The sequence below is a fragment of the Varroa jacobsoni genome, unplaced genomic scaffold, assembly GCF_002532875.2.
Source record: "Varroa jacobsoni isolate VJ856 unplaced genomic scaffold, vjacob_1.0 scaffold_253, whole genome shotgun sequence".
In the NCBI taxonomy this organism is placed as follows: Eukaryota; Metazoa; Arthropoda; class Arachnida; order Mesostigmata; family Varroidae; genus Varroa; species Varroa jacobsoni.
Genome location: NW_019213155.1, coordinates 295,601 through 309,717, shown reverse-complemented (window position 1 = coordinate 309,717; position 14,117 = coordinate 295,601). Strand labels below are relative to the sequence as shown.

The window sequence follows — 14,117 nt, the reverse complement described above, 5'->3', positions numbered from 1 at the left end:
GAGAATGGTTGGCCGACGGAATGGTGTACCCGGGAAAGATACAGAGCAAACAGGCAAAGAAGGTTTAAGAACTAAATAATATAATGTGCAGCTTGTTGGTGCAGGCTACCGTCAAGCCAAGCAGACACGACTCACCGCCATATGAAGAGCGCGCCAGCTTGGCTGACTCCTTCCTCTTCCATTTCGGATCCCGTCGTTGCTACGGACGGGAGTTACAGCATGGAGCGAGTTAAGCGGACGAAATTAGAAATCATCTAAATTTAGGGTCACCGTTGTGGCCCACTGGGGCGTAGGGACAGAACTACTGCTTAAATTATGTCGGAAACGCAATATGCCAGTAGCTCCTTTCCACCTCGAGGGGTAAAGTAATGGACGAAAGCGGCCCGATTGTAAAGTGATCCAATTCTCTTTCATCAAGCTTAGCGTTCGGTTATATAGCACGTTTAGGCACAACGATACCCATAATACCTTAATGGCTTAGTTTTTTTTCGTCCTCAAAAGTGAGTCTCAGTTTCTGTGAGCTGAAATGTCTATTGAAAAATCGCGCCGTTAACAGACGATTGTCAAATTATGTACACGATGGCACAACTTATAAATCCTGGACAATCACAAATCTCATGTTGTTTGTTTAATTCATGCTGAACATTTAGTACATAATCAAGAATCGTGATTGCGGTGCGACCAGATAGATCTAAAGTGAAGACGATTCGAAGCATTTCATTCGTTCGTTTCAGAGTCTTTTGAACATTAATGAGCATTACACGAGGCTACTCAGTTTTTTTACTTCTGTTAAGATCCGTTTGCACAAACGAATTCTCGCTTCTCGGTTACTTGAAGACCTAACCTAACCTAACACGATTAAAGCACTGGGCAGATAGATCACGAGAAGTGTTGGAGCTGGTTGGATCGCCTTACTTAGTAAACCAGTTAATGGCAAGCAATAGGCAGAGTCTATAATATCTAGGTTAGGCTAATTAGAGAAGCTTCCTTTGTTTTGAAGCGCATCTAAGTTTGATTTGAGGTAACTGACAGCGGATACGTTAGAACGTCTCATGAGTGGTATAGTTTCCATAAAATATCTAGATAGCTCTATGGAAAATACTGTACATGGCGCAATAATTATGCTATTTCAATTATTATTATTATTAGAGAAAAATATTTCGTTTATGGATGAAGAATGGAACAAACACTTTTTAGATTCTGTTAGACACCTTGCATAAAAAACTAACAAACATTTTTATCGTTTGTTTTTTCTTAATGCAGGATAACACACGCCGAATATGTTTCGAGTTTTATGTCCGGTGTCACCGTGAGACACCCTATCAGACGGACGGCTGGCTGGCTGGCTGGCTGGCTGGCTGGCTCCCAACGCGAAACCGTTTATGGCCGGGTTCGAAGCTAAACGACAACGTATCTCTAAGAAACGCCTCTCTGTTCTTTACATCTCCTGATCCGGTCTCAGTTCTTTTGAATAACCTCATGCGATAATTGTGGTGGGACCGTTGAGGGCAAAAAATAAACAGATTCTGTTGCGCGTTCGGACAACAGCTTCGTATTCGTTTTCCTACCGTGAACAGCCTCGAACTAGAAAAGGTTCACCTACTGCTTGCCTTTCTTACTGTAAGGCCCTAGACAGTTGTGCCACCTAGGTACAACCTTCCAAGCGCACCTGACTATGCGATGCCAGACGGTGATGGAGTAATGACTAACATCACTACACTGTTGGCACAATTGCGACCGTGCCAGCCGCTGCCGTTACCGTCGCACTAGACAATGAGCTAGCATTGTGACGACGATCTAGTCGTAGCGTTGTTAAGTCGTTGTCGGCGATCCCTTTTGACTGGTCGTTATTTCTTCCTTTAGATGCCACCAAACGCTCTCCGTCTCTTCCTTTTTCATATGCAGACATATATATGTGTATATAGTAGATATGTATTTCTTATAAACCCCATTGGGCGGCGTTCAGTTTCCTCCATTGCGGAGGCCGTTAGATTTTTCATTATTGTCGGCATCGACATTCCCATCTTTTTCAGTGCCGCTATATTGCATTCTAGTATGGAAGTCTTAGCTTAGTTCCGCATCCCTCTAGCCAAGCGGGGGTCTAGCAGCAGTTGCTGTTGTTGTCGCTGCCGATAGCCGTCATCTTTTTTAATGACGTTTTATATTTTTCTCCTTCACAGGCCGCTCTTCACAACACACTGATGCGGCAATGCGCACTCGATGGAGACTAAGAGCCACCGGCGACGATTGCGGATCGGCCAGTTCTTGGACGAAGTAATAAAACGAGAGTGTTCACCGTTTCGAGAATCCGTTCCCACTCGTCGCATGCAACGAGCAGCGAGGCTTAGCCGTTGTGTCGTGACAAGATGACCACGATACGCTGTGGTAGGAAACAAGCAATTCAAGGAGACTGACGAGAATGGAACATGAGAACACTGCAGAATGAAATACAACTGGAGTCTTTATTCTCTATGACTGACCTCGATGGGTACCACAATCAACAATATTCCGACTGCTTTGTTACCTGCCTATAAAAACTCACCTATAAAAAAGAGCTGGGCGTTGGGCCAACTTAGTAAGGACCCCGGTAAGGCTTAAAGGCCGGGAACATAATCAACCTGTACGACTTAATGCGATACATCTTATACTTCTGCATAAAGAACACTGAAAGAGTTATCAGCAAAGGTGACGGTGGAAGCCGCTCTCAGCAGAAGCTGATCTTTACTCTATGTTATCGATTAAACCAATTAACTGCCTGCCGTTGTTCATAAATAAATGTCGTAGTCTGTCAGTTTGCCTTTACCTTATGTCTATGTTAGGCTTTCCTATTGTTGCGTGCCGGGGCTCTGAACTCCCGTCGATTCGTTTGTATTGGCTCAGCCGATACGTCGTTCGTCACGCTAATAAAATTGATCTACCACATCTGATCCTGGCACTAGATAAACAAAAATGCTTGTTTCTTTCCTTATGAACTTTGGACAGGTATCGCCTCTACAGGCCTTTTTTCGAACTCGCTTTCGCCCGCAGATAAGTACCCATGATACAGTTCTAAGTGGTTATTCTGATTGCAGTTAGAGCTAGAATGATGACGCCTTGCTCACGCTTGCCAATATGTCTATTATTTTATTAATTTAGACCAAGTTAGACAACGGCCAAACAGCCATTGAGCTATCGAATGATGCAGTTTAATGGGATGAAACTGTGTTTAATGCTCGACATCGGTCCTCTGCCACACCGCTTAATAAAGATGATAAAATGGTACTGCCACAGAAGCTTAACCTGTCACGGGCCTACTCAACAGAGAAAGGGAGAGGTTGCTTTCGATAACATCGTCTTCACTTAGTCACATGCGCCTGTTTTGTGTGCCTATAAAATTTTGCTCTTTTTTTCTCGCTTTTTTTCTTGCTCGGTCTCGCCTGCCAGGCAAGTCGACGTCTTGCGGTTACCTGCGGCACTATACGTATGCCTGCTATATTAAGCGGTTGAACTGAACCCAGCTATCAGAGGGGTCCTTTTAGATTCTGAGCAAACTAATGTGAGCCAGTCGTCGCCAACGAAGCTGTTGCTACTAAAGAGGATGGTGACAGGCCCTGAACGATGGTCATCATCAGGGCTCTATGTAGCAACGACAAACGACAATAACCCGAATAGCAAACAAGACAAATGGACCTCTCATAAAGATTGCAAATGACGATTTCGAGATCGAGGCTGCTGCCAGCTGATGACGTATTGAAGAAGCTCACGGCGAAGAAAGTGAATAGAGAAGCCAGGAAGATCAACAAAGCAACGGATAACATCGACATGAAGACCAAATAATGACAAGTAGCGACAATCAGAACTACCTTTGCCGTCGGCTTCTACCCTGTCCGATATGACTAAAAGTCGTAATTTGAACGATTCAAGCCTACGGTGCAAATTCTTAGTCTTATTGTGTCGTCACGGCACGACAATTACGTCTATTAGTAACATCTTATCGACAGCTTGGTACGTGTAGTTAGCTAACTGGGTAGTCAGTAAAATATCAAAAAATGGGCTATAACAAAGGTTTTTGTTTGTCTGCACACAAAGTGTATGTAGACGATGTGTTTCGCTCAGTCACATCAACCGCCATTGTCTTATTGATCATCATTCCCTGCACCCTCCTCTTGGATTCCGTTCATTGCATTTGCATATCGTACTAACAGCATAATGTAACAACCACCTCTATCAAGTTCTTTTAACAAGCTAACTTTAATTGGAACTTCAATGCGTCGAAGTTTATTGAGTCGTGCCAAGCTCATTGTCCACGCACTATACGCCCGTCAACAACTTTCGTGTCTTTTCTAATAATTACCTCATACACAACAAGTGCTGCAAATATTCGATCGTTGAGCGTTCAACAACAGATGAGACCCAGGAAACAAGCTGATTTAGACAGGTCGCACAATCCAGCACCAATCGTTAAGGGCTCGCTGGGGTACGAGCACGACCGACTGTGCACAAAGACGTGGACGGCCTGCATTTCGTTGAGGCGCGGTCGACTATGTTGAAAATTTCACCAAAATCCGACCACTTGTTTTTCGCGCCGCGTCGCTGCTATTGCCGCTGTCGTACTGCGCTACGATGCGAATCATGTAATATTGTGATATTTGTTGTTACTGTGTTTGATACTTTGCTTCTGCCGTTGTGTCTCATGCTTACGAGAGGAAATGGCGGATGCTTACCAGTAGCGGGAACGTCAGCCTCGGCAAGACGAGGTCGCCCGTAAATCGCACATGATCCTATTGAGAAAATAGCTTAACGTCGTTGGACACTCTAAGTTCTCAACTGACCCCATATACAGCCTATCTAATCCACGGCAACATGCGCGGACGGTCCTTATAATCAGCGTCGCTAACCTCGTGCTTTATTTTCAGGAAGCACTTCAAGATTATAGCAAGAATCACACACCGACGAGTGCTTCCCCGCGTGTCTCTCCGGCCAAACGCTATCGCTCTATCCGTCCGTGCATTTCCTCTGCGGCCGTTACTGTTTTCTGTTGCTCAGCTATTGATCAGTCGATGAATAGACTTAGTCACGTCCCTGCACTTCTGTGACTGGCTTTCATTTATAAAACATAATCGAATGCGTTATTTCACTTGAAATCTTTCGTCTTTGTGTGCTTTCTTTTAATTGGACTAAAAAAGTTCACCGGGCGTAATTCAATTACGGTTTCAGAAGCCGTCGATCTGTTATTTCTTGTCTACCGTTGCCGTTCATTTCTGTCAACTGTATATCGGTTCGGTTGCTTAGCAAGACGGTATAGTTGGTACTACACAGCGGACACGGCCGATACCCTTAGCGCCGCGAAGTTGGCTAGCGGTAAAGCCACTGACTAACGGCTTTCGCTTGACGCATTCATTAGTACCTTCAACCTCACAGAAGTGGCGACGGATTCCGTACCGACGCCTATAACGGTCATTTTGTCAATGCTAGGTATGAGTGCTTAACGGGCTCCTTACTTCGACTATTATGAGTATCCGCAGAAGTCGACACGTATTATTTTCTTGAATTATTACCATTAGCAACGTGAATCCCCTCCAGTCCATCTTTTATTTTCCTTTTTAAGCTAATTTTTTAGCATCTATCTTTTTGATTCTAGAAATACCGCCATTAGTGTCCCCCCGCAAAACAACGGTTGTAGTCTATTTTGCTTTGGTATTGTTTCGGTGGTATAAAGGTGCAAAAACTATGTAACGTAATGCAACGCTGAACTACCGCTGAAGAAATACAGCCGCTTGCTGTAGATGCCAATGATGATATGTTCTTCATCGCTTCGCAAGCAAAAATATATTGGGAAAACTGCTAACCGTGTACTGGAGAGGGTTTTCATGTCTGCATCCATAAGCTTGTTCGAACCTTACCTTATATCATTGTCCAGTTAGAAAGGTAGGTTTTTAATTGGTGCTTGGTACATTGTCTCGTGTGCTGCATTCTGCTGTCAGTAGAGTTCTATTGTATAGCTTAGATAGGATATGTTAAAGAGGGAACGTAAACATAGAGCTTTTTCGCAAGCGCTACCTTTAGCATTTGGGTTTTGCGACCGCAGTTCGGTAGACATAACCGATAAAAATAATAAGAAGAAATCGATTATTATACAGTATCTGTATGTCCTAGTTTTAGTGCAGGCATAATTTCATTGGTTGTTTCGTGCCGTCGAAAAGCGGAGATCGTGTCTCTCTTATCCGCGTTGGTAGGTCTGCCATAGTGAACAATGGGGGACCGCATACTGTTTTCCAAAAATTGTGCCGTTTACGAATGATGTATGCGCAGCAGGGACAATAGAAGTTGTAAGTTGACATACTTTACAAATGTGTCCTAAAGAAAAATCACACACAGCACTCAGTGTTTAAAACGGCGTTTCAGTTGAAGCAATGAAGGAACGATGATGACAAAAGCAGGGACCGGAATTGACGCTACGCGAGTTTTAGACTAGAACGCATATAGAGAGAGACAACCGAACTGGGAAGCTTCTTTTCGACGCCACGTAACACGCGGCGCTTGTCAACGTTGGTTACCAGCTGTACACAAGCTGGCCTACGGTACAGGCGAAAGGAAGAGTTTCAGACTTCACTGAAACGGTAGAGCTCATTGTTCATCTCGAATTTTACAGCACAATTTTAGGCTGTTAGTGCTTTGGCGACGATTGCAACCTGTGTTCACACTAACAATATGAAATGATAAAGTATTGCAATTTCAAGTAGTACAGCAGCTGACTGCAGAGTCTCACGGCCTTCAGCTGGACGTGAACCTCTGACAAATCCGACAGATCCTCCCGTAATCGTCTTAGCACTTGTCTAGACAGCCAAACGGTGACCAGTTCTGGCTTCGATGGCACTTGCTTATACCGTGTTGATCGCCGGCACTGTCACATCGTGTGCAAGATCATTTTTCAGAAAACTCGTATATCTGGCTAAACAAGATACATATACATGTACCCTATCGACATCTGCGAGAACGACAGCCCTCACTTAGCGCCAGCGAATCAAAATCAAATGGGGCCCCGACGTAAGCCAAAAGCTCGTAGCTCACTTAGTCAAGTCCATGCCATTTAACCTAACGACCTTTCTTGGTAACATTGTCTCTAGCCTCCTTTCTCTCTGTTGCCTGCTTTCTGCTGTGAACTTGCCATTTGCTTAGTTAATCCGCTTGACGCCGTAAACAAGACTACGTTGATAATTGTCTACGCTATATTATCTAGTACGCAGTAAAGTTGATAGGGCCAGCATATCAAAGTTTAATTGGTGTTAATATTAATTGTAACAGCTTGCCGTAATGCTCTGGGAAACGTCCAGCTTTTTTCTTCTTTTTCGTAATAAAGAGAGGAGTAAATTTGCCCGTAATAGCCACAGCAGTAGCTACTTAGGAAATCTCCTATTAAATTCGTCGCTTTGTCAGCTATATTGTTCTGATGGCTTTGTAAAATCCGGAGGTGACACCGACGCGATGAACCGATTTTTATTTAGCTATTATGAGCAAGCGACTCAAGATTATGCCTAACATACTAGATCTGCTAGACTTTCGCAGCGCTTGACAACAAAACAGGTGAGTCAGGAAAATGACAGGTTGTATCGCTTTTTTCCCCACTGGTTTTAATCGAGCCCTCGTCTGTAGTGCCCCGCAGCTTTCGACCTACTGCTAAAGGCCTTCTACTCTATAACCATTCGACGCACTGCATAAAGCTCTGCATGCGGGCCATCATTCCCTTCCAGCTCTACTAAATCATCTTGTACAATCTGAGTCCGTTAGGGACAATTTCTCTCCTTTCCTATGCGGTAAGATGTCCAGTTCTTGAACGCGGTCGTCCGGGCTCAGAGCACTAGTTAGTTTGATTTAGAAAAAATCGTATCTTTTTTATTTATTCTACTATATATATGCGTCGGCGGCGGGAATTAATGTCATTCGACTAGAGGCTTGACTAGAAAATTTTTCAGCGAGCATTTTGTTAGTATGACACCTCAATCCTTTTACCAGACATTAAATTTATATCTCTTTACCGAATTTTTTGCAGTTTTTGCCTCGACCCTATGCGGATCGACTGGGTCTACGAGCAAGGCGCGTGAAAATTTGTTCAGGATTTTTTAATGACGTTATGCAGAAAAACGTTTCAAGTCACAGTGTGTCACGACGCCCAGCGCAGTATTTAACACAATATTGGTTCTGAAATTTCACATTAGCCAATTAGTTAAAAGTCACCCCGGTATTAAACAGAGATTTTCGTAATCGTACTTGACCTTGTTGTTACATTTGTAGCATTATTTAGTTACAATCGAGTCGTCAGACTGCACGAGACCTACTCACCAGAGCGGGCCTGTCGTGGCAACTAAATTTGTTACCCTTGCATGCATTTGTTGTTAACAGGCGCCGTCGTCAATGCTGTTGTACTGTTTCTTTGAGGAATGGTGGTTAGGCGAAGGGTGGCCTTGATCTTGCGAGGTGCGCTCGCTATACACTGCTTCTGCCCGCACTCTGCTTTTCTCGAGCCATTACCTGTCCTATTCCCCGTTCAGGCTGTCACTGCCCTAATAATAACCTACTATTGCTCGAGATAATGAACCTTTACGAGAACTCTCCCTGTTCGTTGCCGCTGTCGCCTTTGTGCTCTTCCATTCCCGTTACTTCAAGCACAACAGCGACGAAGCTGGCGTTGTTTGCTGGTTGTTTTGTGCATTGGGTATCCTTATACATTATTGTTTTCTTTTAGATCGTTCGGGCCGGCCAGTACAAAAGGCTTAAACCGTCGGAGCATCTTACCGCTCGCCAATTACTAAGGTCAGGTTCAACCAGTCCGTCGCTCAAAGGTTCCGCTCGCGCTTCCGTCGAGCCTCTCGCATTCAGAATGCTTATTCCTCCCCGTTGTTGCCAGAATCACTGTGGGTTCGTTTGTAAGCAGGACTTCTCTTACCTGTCCTTAATAAATTTGTTTTTATACCGCTTCAAAATAGTTCATTTTTATTGCTACAATTTTTAAGACATTTTTAGATAACTTTTTGCAAGTGCGCGTTTGAGGAGGCACTCCATGTCAACAACATCTTTTCTTTAGAAAGAAGTGTTGCAGGTTCGCTCCCATTTCAAATATCTCTATATGCTGGTAACAGTATTATAGAAATTCATTAGCCTCTTAAAATATCCAAGTGAATAAATAGCTCTGTTTGACTGCCGTACTCAAATCAAACTCGTCGGTCGTTCACGTGCACTGTATGTAGAAAACCGAACCTATCATTCAGGTACTAATCTTAAATCCAACGGATTCTAGCCTAGAACAGCCAATGCTTTGTAGAGGGCAACTTTGTCCAGTGCCTATATCTGTAAAGCAGCGTTGTATTTCTCTGTATGTTTTTAATTAGATGCTTTGCCCATATACCGTACATCTGTGCCAGTTGATCCAGGGCGACTAGCCATATTCTTGCAATATCAGCAGCAGTAGGCCTTGTTCGGTATTTGTTCAACAACCCGACGGCCTGATTATCTATCATATCCTCAAATTGAACCGGAGAGATATAGCTTAGCTCGAATTCCTACCCACGCAACCTGGTGGAGTGCACTGAATGACAACACCAGGACGACAGGAGGCTGAATCTTTCCTATCTGAAGCTGCTTCTCATTGCAATGGCAGTGCTCATAAGTAGATCACCTCACCGCCAGTGCTAATACATTACCACCACTGGGATGTGAGAAGTCCTTGGCGGCAGTTACGACTCCTCAGAAATGCGTCGAGCTGTGAAATGTAGTGGGGTTTGTGATGCGTCGCTCCACTGCCACTCAACAACGAGCAACAGCCTGACCTAACGCTGCGTGCTCGGTCGTCCCGCAGGAAGCCGTGAACATCTTCTGCCGCCGCCGCCGCTGCTGCTACGAACCTTGTCCTTCTCCTTCTTCTCCTCTTTTTCTTGTTGCTGAACCATAGTAGTGGATGAAACGTTTCTTCATTTTCTTTCGCCTTTTTCGTCGTCGTCGTCGTCGTCGTTCGAAAAGGCTCTTGAGGCGGCCTCAGTTTTGCCTCATACGCACACATACACAAATGTGCAGATACGCGCACAAATATGTGTGTACACAGCAGTATTCTACTAAAAGATCCGTGTGCTGCTCCCTCTGTAGCTTTTGCTGCTGCGTTATAGTCTCACATACGACTTACCCTTTCTCGGATTCCTCGTTGGCCCCTGCTCCCCCATCCGCTGCCGGTTGTCCTCCACTCCGATGGCTCTTTTGCCAAATACTACCTTGTACATGCATTACTCGGTTCGCCACCGACTATCGCCGATAGGTCGCGCTCGTGAAGCCAAACATTACGGATCATTTCTACAAGTTTCATCCCTGTCCCAGTCTAGTAAACGTGAAGGCAAAAGAGTGGAGTAGGGCACGCGAGGGATACACCGTGGACATGCGCCAAACAGTGGGACATTGTGAAACAAGAAAAGAAACATATCGTGCCTGCTATTCTAGCAAATATGACTTGCAAAGTATATACGCTTTGAACGTTTTTCCGACTAGCAACAAGATAGAGTGTTGATAAAAATCGTATCGACTACCTCATTGGTTCGCTGATAAGAGATTTTAACTCTTTGTCAGACACGATTAGATTTGTAATTTATGAGTAATGAGACACGGATTTTATTTAGTTAACTTAATTCACATATACGACCGTCCATCAAAGACCTTTTTCGATGCAACTACTAACCCTACTAACTAACTAGTGACCATGTCCTTGCGGCTAATCTTCGACACTTGAAGCCTTTGCTGCACTAAGCTAAATTGAAATATGCCTAACGTATATCTAACGTTCTAAGAAACGTGTAATTTTTCACGCAACAATCCAATATTTGAAAATATCTCTCCTTTAATGTATTTCAATAAACAGCCATTTGATCATAATATGAAGTTAATTAATTTTCGCAAGCAGAAGTTGTTGACTGAGTTACTTAGTAATAGTAAATGCTGCTTGTGATCACTAAGGGTAACCGTGCGCGTACATTGACGTACCAATGTGACCGGACCGCTAGCGGACTCTGTAAATCTAGTAACGATCCTGTCATAGACAACTAATCTTTATGCTGATTTTGATTTAAATGTTTTGTTTCACATACTTTGATCGTTCTGCACCGACATTGGGGATGATTGCGCATTGGCCCACCATGTCCGCGCCAGACTGTGCAGCAGTAAACGACAATAACACATTCTCCTTTTTTTTTTTTATCTAGCTTTCCTACAACAGTAGATCCTAATAAATGTCTTAATTAAAGATCTTTAATAAACACATATTTCAAATAGAACAGTATTTTTTCTACGCGGATAATGGCAAATTCGGGATCATCTCTCGTTCTCATCGATCAATTGGAGAAAAAAACTATTCCTTCCCTATAGAAATGCGCTTTTGTTGTTGTGGCGCTTTTTTTTTTTAATATCGTCCTCGTCGATGTGATAGTCGCGCCCAATCTAGAAAACACAGTATATTTTCTAAATCGGTTAAATGTCTCAAGTGATTTGTATGTTTCTACAGTAGTGATACTCTGCAACGATACCCCGTTTGTGATAATCGAAATCTATCGGATGCGTTAATCTCTCTCCAAAGTCTGTCTCTCCTATTGATACTTGTGTGACAAAAACGGTAAAATACAAAGTTAGAAAGCCAACAGTTATGACAATCGTTACCTTAACTTTCCATCATTGGATGGGATGTACGATTCAGTGGCGGTAACGTGGAAGTATCACGCGAATCCCGCGTAAGCGAAATCGATGTAGGGTAGTTGGGTCTAATTCAATGCATTTTTTTAGAAACAGTGATCGAAACTATAAGATACAAGTTAATGTTTGGTAGAAAACTGTATTTAGAAGTTTGTTAACTGTTTCCGAATCGAATGCAAAGGCTAGGTAAAATACGGGTAGAAAAAGTTGAACGCGGCTTATTACAGCTGCAGGTCAGCACGGCGGCAGTAGCCCCAGGTTGATTCGAGAACGACTTTTTCTATATATATATATATATATATATATATATATATATATATACACACACACTTAATACAGGTGTTGCTAGGTCAGCGTTACGGGACTCGTATACAATGAAAAAATAAGTGGATCTATTCAACTAGAAGTACGCCTTGCTCGTGGCGTCCGGGAACCTGCCCAATCAGAAATGGCAGTTCTTTGTTTGAAAGTTTATTTATATTGTCGCTGTTATTAGGTGTAGCTACTGGTGTTTTCTTAAATAATAGCGCTACACAGCGAGCTCGAAAGCTAATCTTCTATAAAGCTTTGAAGGCGTTTAGCCATATAATACAATCGTGTTATATATGACTATACTGTTACATAATATGTTGTATAATTATATAAACGTGCTCTGTATATTATATAATAAGAGATCCTCCCCGATGACGCGCGATCAATTCATTGCCAGCTCTTACAGCCATCGTCGTCCCTACCGCCGCAGCTGCTGCGGCAGCTCCGCACAAGACGCCGATACAAACATGGCGCAATTTATTGGCTTTGGCACAAAAAAAAAACAGATTTACTTTTATCCCTCGCACGTTCCTGCTTTTCCCTGCTTCGTGTCTTTAATTAAATCTCCAATAGTGTTTAATTTTTACGTATTTTGCGAGCGAAGCTTCGTAGAACGGGCCCAGTCTCAATAGAAATAGATCTGCAGGCGTCCTGTGTGACCGACGCGTGGGACCTTCAAATCTCCAGCACCGCGTCATCCCGATGGACAACTTGATAGTGTCGACAGGTGGCAGGTTTAAGGTGGTGATAGGTTTATTTGCTGAATTGTTTATTGGATGGCTAATTATATGGCACGCCTAAGTTATCTGAAGCGTTACTTGCTGCTTATTTCCAAAACGTCATGAGATTAGATCGTGCGTAAGTTCAGTCAGTGAAGCAGCCGGCACAGGTGAAAGTATCTTGCCATTTCTGTTAGTTACTAGCGGACTAGGTAAATTCTAACGTAGTTTAATATTGCCATTGACCCCGTTAACACTTATCATTGCGATTACTATGTTCAATTACATCGAACTAGGGCTAAATTTGTTTTCCTAAAGTATTCCTTCACTCATTTCCCGTCTCGATAATCTGTAATAATTACTGTCACGAAACGGCGATCATCACAGTGCGAGGAAGCTCGGCATGATTCCGTCACGATCGTCATTTTTGAAACAGGAATATTTCAGAAGACGGCTTCCAGTATCAGCCGGTCGCAAGTACTCCGACATCAAACTTGTACCACTTAAAAATACTCCATTGATTTGTATTAGCTGAACCAGTGAAAATGGTCACTGGTCGTGGATGGCGATTTACGGCCGCTGCCGCAGTTCGGCAGACACAAAGAAACACTAATCGATAATTAAACGATCGCAGTTTCGTTGAGATCGTATAGAAAAAAATGGAAATTGTCATGGATTTTGCGAATACAATTCTGAAAATCTCTCCAAGTTCACGATGTGATGAATGAACGTTCCCTGATCTACTGCTGTTTGCCCTTCACGTGCAAAGACGTTGGGTGTAAAAATCAGCTTCTACGTTTCGACTTTTACGCGTGGAACAAACCGGTCTCAAATACGAAGCACAATGTGTCCCTAAAAGGCAGATTCATGCTCCGTCGGGATAGTTCACTATCGGCTTAAACTCTGCGTACCGTCGGTGTGCAGAATGTTGAATGTAGGCTGTTGTTGTTGCTGCTGCTGCGATTTATTGGTGGCCTCAAAGACAACGGCTGATCGCGGTCAATCCGCATGCGTAGATATGGACACTTGCACCTAAACGGGTTTAGACTGCTACTGGTATTCTAAACCCTGATGTTACCAGCTATATGGTACGTGCGATCATAGAGCCTAGTATGTAAACTATACGCCTGATATTTAGATCGTCTAGACCGTCGACGATTACTAGAACTAGTAAATCTACAGTTTAGATCAGTGGTAAATCCTCATCTGGCCTTTGCTAGAATCGCACAAAGCCAGCAATCGAAAGAAAGCGATATTGAAATTCTATAACGCGTACATTGTAGGCATGTAAGTATTCTCCTGCTACAGCTCCTGGTAGAATGGGATAGGTCTAACGTTTGCGATATGAGCTGAATTTTCGGCCACAGATCATTAAAACTACAGGAT

General features: G+C 43.3%; 1 long non-coding RNA gene across 1 annotated transcript; it reads left to right on the top strand.

Annotated features, from left to right (window-relative positions):
* The first annotated feature begins 1,242 nt into the window (after window positions 1–1,242).
* Window positions 1,243–2,950, top strand: LOC147753744 (uncharacterized). Its single transcript, XR_015310214.1, has 2 exons — window positions 1,243–1,593; window positions 2,181–2,950. It is a non-coding gene; the product is annotated as an uncharacterized LOC147753744 (long non-coding RNA).
* The last annotated feature ends 11,167 nt before the right edge of the window (window positions 2,951–14,117 follow it).